Source organism: Lactuca serriola, chromosome 4 (genome assembly GCF_051521515.1).
Source record: "Lactuca serriola cultivar US96UC23 chromosome 4, Lser_US96UC23_V15, whole genome shotgun sequence".
Classification (NCBI taxonomy): Eukaryota; Viridiplantae; Streptophyta; class Magnoliopsida; order Asterales; family Asteraceae; genus Lactuca; species Lactuca serriola.
The window spans coordinates 385,358,395-385,364,980 of NC_136411.1; positions in this window are offsets into that span (position 1 = coordinate 385,358,395).

The window sequence follows — 6,586 nt, forward strand, 5'->3', positions numbered from 1 at the left end:
GACAGTGGGAGGAAAATAGATCTTGAAGAGCTTTAAGAAGCGAACGCTGAAAGAACCTCTAACACTGGCACTCAACTTTAGGAGGAAACTCCCGTTGAACCGATTGACGAGTCCTTACCTCTTAGATGTTCCAGTAGAGTTAGTGTTCAACCTGTGTTATATGGTTTTCATATAACAAGTGAAGGCGATATGTTTATTAGTGACAGTACACTAATCAATTTGGATGAACCTAACAACTACAGGGAAGCCATGACAGGCAAAATGGAAAGAGGCTATGGACAACGAGATTCAGTCCACGTACGACAACCAAGTTTGGAATTTGGTTGACAATGTGACAGGTCGTAAGAGAGTCGGGTGCAAGTGTATCTTCAAGAAGAAGACCGACATGGATGGGAAGGTACACACTTATAAAGCGCGATTGGTTGCGAAAGGCTTTACTCAAACTCCCGAAGTTGACTTTGATGAGACCTTCTCACCAGTTGCGAAGATAAAGTCTATTAGGGTGATGCTTGCTATTTCTGCATTTCATGACTATGAGATATGGAAGATGGACGTCGAAACTGCTTTCCTTAATGGGAAGTTGGCTGAGGATGTTTACATGAGTCATCCGAAGGGTTTTTTCGATGCAAAGCAACCTAATAGAGTGTGTAATCTTGAGAAATCCATTTATGGATTAAAACAAGCGTCTCGCAAATGGAATCTTTGTTTCAACGAGAAAGTCAGAGAGTTTGGTTTTCTGCGAAGCGAGGATGGATCATGTGTATGTGTCAAAGCCAGTGGGAGTATAGTTAACTTACTCGTATTGTATGTCAATGCCATATTGCTCATAGGAAATGACATCCCGACCCTGCAGGAAGTCAAGTCTTGGCTTGGGAAAGTATTTCGCTATGAAGGACCTCGGAGAGGCTGCTTATATTCTGGGAATAAGGATAGTGAGAAACAGGAGTAAGTGACTAATAGGACTTAGTCAGAATACTTACTTGGAAAAGGTACCAAAGCGTTTTAGTATGGAGAATTCCAAGAAAGGGGAGTTACCAATCCAAAGTAATGCCAAGTTGATTAAGACTCAAAGCCTGAGCACCAAATTCGAGATATCCGAGATGAGTCGAGTACCTTATGTTTCTGTAGTTGGCTCGATTATATATGCTATGACTTGTACTCACCCTGATGTAGCCTTTGCTTTGAGCATAGCCAACAGATATCAAGGGAACCCTGACAGACCACGTTGGACTACAGTCAAGAAAATTCTTAAGTACCTTAGGAGGACCAAGGAATGGTTTCTAGTCCTCGGTGGGAGTGATGGCTTAAGGGTGCAAGGGTATAGTGACGCCAGTTTTCAGACCGACCGAGACAACTACCGCTCTCAGTTGGGCTGGGTCTTTACCCTGAATGGAGGAGAAGTGACATGGAAAAGTTCCAAGCAGGAGACAGTAGCTGATTCAACGTGCGAATCAGAGAACATAGCGGCGAGCGAAACGTCTAAGGAGGCGATATGGTTGAAGAACTTCATTGGAGACCTTGGAGTTGTGCTAGCCATAAAAGTGCCTATGGAGATTTTCTGTGATAATGAAGGAGCAGTTGCCTTGACCAAGGAACCGAGGGATCCTGGCAGATCTCGACATATTGATAGGAAATATCACTTTATTAGACATTGGGTAGAAGAGGGACCCCTCATAGTGAAAAGTGTATCGTCAGAAGAGAACCCAACAGATCCCCTTACGAAGGGACTGAGTAGGGTTAAGCACTTGTCGCACGGTAGGAGCATTAGGCTAAAGGACGATATTAGTTTATATTAGATAGCTTCGAAACGTGTGATAGATAAATTGTAATTAAAATTTGATGATTAAATAAAGGAGTGTTATTTATGAGTAAACTCACTGTCTTATGTCAATTGTTTACCTATTGTTTCATTTTGCATGTTTTGACTTCATGAACAATAATATTATTCGAACACTCCACAGTTGCTCATACTTTGGAAGTAGGTATGAAAGAAGATTGTCATGAATTGGTTTGTAGATTGTCTAAAGTGTATTAGACATAGCAAAGGTTTGTTGCAACGTTCATGAGTGCTTATGAATAAGATTTGAGCATTGAATTAAACCCACGCTTGTTGGTATCACTTCATGGAATTTATCACGAGTGATCGCAAGACGATAATATCATATAGTCCTTAAACCAAGATATATGGTTTATTGTTTGCAAGTTGGTTATGCATTGATAATGCGTAAATGCATTAGTAACTTGATGTTATAAAAAGCATTGTTGTGCATGATTTGATGAGTGAATAGTAAATGAATATAAGTCGAAGCTTATCTGTTCCTTTTATCCTAAGAGGGTAAAAGTGATATCTGGGCCCCTCGATGATTTGGTTTGACTTATGTGCCGAGCCCGATCAGGACTTAATTGATGTGTTCAATTAAGTTCTATGTCAGACGAATCAGAGATCGAGAAACAAACTGCAGATGATAAGTATGACTATATTCCATGTAATTGTCCGCACGCTATCTAGAACGTAGGACTGTACGATCCCTTATCTAAAGGACATGTTACTAATAAGATTAGAGTTCGACAGCATCTTTGAGAGCTTTGATTGTTAATCGGAGCCTAAAGTCATACTTGCATTTATTGTTACTAGACTTATCCAAGTGGGAGACTGTCGGATTAGTGTCTAAGCACGTAACTATATTTGGTATGTACTTGACCCGGTTGTGCATGGTCCTTTTGGGTTGCCTTCACCAAAGCAACTTGACAGGATGATTTATGAAGAGAGAGAGAGAGAGAGAGAGGTTATTATGACTTATTAATATTATATATGAATAATATATTAAAAGAGAAATCATATAGTTTAATTAATATTGGTCAAGAATTTCTTAAAAATTAATTTTGTGGCTGGAAAAGATGAGTTAAATAAAGGGGACTGGAACTGTCAATTATAAGATAATTGATTTTGGGCTATGAATCCTTATAAATATAAGGGTGGGGGTGGGGGGGGGGGGGGAATTAGAGTGTAAGCCCACTCGAATTTCGTCCAAGGGGCCTTATTCCAGAAGGTTCTTAAGCTGCTTAGGGCCTAAGTCATCCAATTAGGGTTTTGACTGAAACCCGAGCAGCTCAGCTATATAAGGAACCTTAGGGCTTCAGTTTCAGCTAGACCAAGAAACCCTAGAGTTACTATAGCCGAAATTGTTCCTCTATCCTTCTCTCTTCTAGATCATCTTCTTACTTGTGGTGTTTGTGAGCCATTAGAGGTGTTACACTTGTGATACTAAGCCTCTTGAAGACTGAAGATTCTTGCAACTATTGAAGGTATCATCTAAACTTGTTTTGTTATAGATCTCGATTTCAAAGTATGCTAGATTAGGGTTTATGAGCATTGGATAAATTTGCATGTACAATAGGGAAACCTAGATCCAAAGCATTAGGGTTTTGCATGTGCACATATGATGTTCTTTTGCTCAATACCCATCATCTATATCACCGAGGAGGATGAAAATCTACTCGACGGTGATGAGCCACATAACAATTAGGAAGCCATTGTAACCCTATAGTTTGCAAAATGGTAAGAAGCAATGGAAAGAAAGAATCATTCCATGCATGATAACCAATTTTGGAATGTGGTTGATCCTACAAATGGCCTTAAAACAATTGGTTGTAAATGGGTCTTCAAGAAGAAGACTGACATGGATGAGAATGTGCATATGTTCTAAGACCGATTGTTGTGAAAGGTTATACTCAGACCGAAGGAATTGATTATGAGGAGACATTCCTGCTAGTGGTGATGATCGAGTCTATTAGAATACAACATTCCATCTATGCATTTCATGTTTATGAAATAGGGAAAATGGATTTAAAAAAATGTATTTCTTAACGGAAAGTTGGCTTTGATGTCTATATAGCACAACCTTAAGGTTTTGAACAGTCCAAGTATCCTAATAAGGTGTGAAAACTTGAGAGGTTCATTTATAGGCTCAGACAAGCATCTTGCAGTTGGAACATTTGTTTCGATTAGAAATTCAAAGAATTTGGTTTCTTGTTAAATGAAGATGAACAATGTATATATGTTAGAGCTAATGAGAGTGTAGTATTCTTCCTTGTATCATATGTCAATGACATATTACTTATAAGAAACGATGTATGAATGCTACAAAGTTTAAAAACTTGGCTTGAGAAATGTTTTGCTATGAAGAACATGGGAGATGCCGCGTATAATCATAGTATAAATATCCATAGGGATATATGTAAGGTATTAATTGGATTGAGCCAAAATACATACTTAGCATGATGTCTCTTGTGCTCTTAATATGACAAGTCGTTATTATGTCAACCCAGATAAAAGTCATTAGATCGCAATCAAGAAAATTGCAAAAAACCTTTTGAGGACTAAAGATATGTTATACAGCGAAGTATAAAGGGTTATAATTTTATAAACGTGTTATATGTTATATTTAGTTATTATTTATCTTATCAATTAATATAATTAAATATTTTATGTTATCATTAATTTATGCACGACACTTCACGTACTCAAATCGCCATTGCATAATGAATTCACATATGTTTCGTTTTAATTAAATTTTATCCGATTGTCATAAAACTTGTATTTTACTTTCTAATATAATAAAAAAATACCTATATATTATTTTCTTATTAATAACAAAACGAAAAATGAACGGAGGAAAAAGGGTATCATCGAAGGAAATCTTAGAAAAAGATGCAAAAGTTTGGTCTTATTTCTAAAAAATAATTAATTGTATTTTTAATATAAAATAACGTTTGAAATTTTCAAAAAAATGAAATTTTAATCCGAAATAATAGGTCAACCGATTTGAATGAACTTTCATATTTTATTTTGGAGAAATTAAATATCATGCTACATTTTATTTCTATTTCTATTTATGCTCGTACTATATTAAATGTTAATATGTGTTATATTTAATGACATATTTAATAAAATTGATAATAGATATTTATTTTTTCTTTATTTTTAAGGACAAAACGTAAGAGAGTAATCAAACTAACTATTATAATCCAAGGGTTTTTCGAAACTAACTATTTTAAGATGATTTTTATTTTATTATCTAATAAAATAACGTTATTATAGTTCTTTTATTCTTTTTAGTTTCATTTTATTTTTGTATTGTAATCTTACTAGATTTTCAATATTTTTATAAATGGGAAGATTCATTCTAGATTTTAAAAAAGTAGAGATCTTAAAATTCAACATCAGCCAATTATTTCTCATTTTCGTTCTAGCGCTCCAGAGTATTTGGCAGCAACAGGGTATGCCAAATCATAAATAATTATATGACAGGGAGGTATAATCATATATGATTATACATATGTTTTTGTTCACAGATTGAGTTATAATATATGATTATGGTGGTTGGTGTCTGATACAGTCAATTATGGGCGACGACTCCCCTGTAGAACTAGATAAGAGGGATAGATAAACCAATGATAATTGAGACAATTTTCTGCTCTATTATCTACTGTAACTTACAATGTATTTAAAGGAAAGATTGCACTAACTATGAATTGTAAACGTGCACGGTTACTTGAACGAAAGAGCTAACATGATATTCTTAAGAAAAAGGAAACATGGAAAACATGCATAATTGAAAAATAAAAAATGAGAATTAGTCTAATGTATGATTAGATCGTGGGTAGCACTTCATAGGTTTGTATAAATACTCCGTCCCTAAAAAATGGCCTTGTCCTCAAGGCCGAAATCGTTTTATGTCATTGAAGGCCAAGGCGGATTAGTCTCTGATTGAAGGAGAGGAGGAATCTCGGTGGGTTGCATTGGTGGCCTGGTTGATATTTGGCGGGATACTTATAACAAAGGCCTTCAGCCCGACGTTTTTGCATTTTAGTTGGGGTCAGTCTCTTGATCAGAGGTGGTGGGGAAGCAGGGGTAGGCAACAAAGCTGGATTCGTTGGTGGCGGTTTAGAGTTCCCATCAGCTAGAAGAAGTAGAACATGGAGCTTGTCTTCAATGAGTTTGGCAAGACCATATGTTTGGTGAAGGGTAGTGTAACATCCTGAAATTCAGGTATAATCATTTAACCCTTATTCCTTTTCAGGTTGTCAAGATTAATCCCTAAAGGAAAATTTTAGCCGTTGAGTACGCTGTGTGTACTGAAGAGTACGTTGCGCGTACTCATGCACTTATTTTGGACGAAGACTTGCCTAGGTACGCTGGGCGTAGCGGGCCCAGATGCAAACCCTAATAATGACTTGAGCCTTATATAAAGAAAGCTAACGCCTTATCCTCAGCCACCATTTGAGATAGTGAAACCCTAAGAGAGATCGAACCTTCGTCCTAAGCCTATGTTTGTGTGTGTGTGTGTGTGTTTGAGCTTGAAGTTCCTTTTGTGTTGTGAAGAAGAAGAGAGGACCTTTGTGGAGGCTAGTCTTGGAGTGCAAGCTTTGAATATGGGCTTTTCAGAGAGGAGGGCATCACTTGGAGGTAAAAAGCTCAAAACTTTCCTCTTCATTTTGGATTTGTGTTTTATGGGCTATTTTTATGGTTTAAGTCCCAAAGGTGAAGACTTTATGATCAAAGGGACTCCATGGACCTAGATCT